Here is a 745-nt window from a genome sequence, read left to right as displayed (position 1 = left end):
TCGAGCGCACCAGCTTCCTGATGATGAGAGAGGAGGAGATAGGGGGGGGGGGGGGGGTGAATGAAGTCTACAGACTGTTTTACACAGAACATGAGATTAATTAAACTTGGTTACTGTAGGTCATTTTTAAAGTGATATTTAAAAATAAGCACAGTTTAGCCTACATAATAATATTCGCCAATGAAAATCTTTTTAATTTGAAAAAAAATCTTTAAAAGCGATTTACTCTGGAGATCATAGCTACGTTTAACATATATTTAAGATAAGGTAAAAAAAGAAAAATGAATGTAAGATCATTTCAGTAACGAATCAGTGCGTGAGTGAGCTGTTCAAATCTTTAAGACTAAATTGATTGACGAACCGATTCCGACCCGGTTGGAATGATTCGGATTAAAAGAGTGATTAATTCGGATTATAATTAATAATTAAGAAAAATACATGTATATTAAACGTGTTAATGTACATTGCTTAAAAATATATTAAAAAAATACAAATAGTTAAGCCTAAAATAGGCTACCTGTAAAAAATGTTTACAATGATACATAAATAAACGCATTTAAGAGGCGTTTAACTCTGGGAGATTCAAGTATATTCCTGATACAATATTTGAGGGAAAAAAATCATAAAATGAAATACAAATTCATTATAAATTAGACTAAGTTGTTCGAATCATTCAGACTAAATCAGGAACCGATTCAGACCGATCAAACCCTTTATTGATTCAGCCAGTAAACTGAAAACACGA

Source organism: Carassius carassius, chromosome 39 (genome assembly GCF_963082965.1).
Source record: "Carassius carassius chromosome 39, fCarCar2.1, whole genome shotgun sequence".
In the NCBI taxonomy this organism is placed as follows: domain Eukaryota; kingdom Metazoa; phylum Chordata; class Actinopteri; order Cypriniformes; family Cyprinidae; genus Carassius; species Carassius carassius.
The sequence above is the reverse complement of the archived record's forward strand: the minus strand, read 5'-3'. Positions refer to the sequence as shown.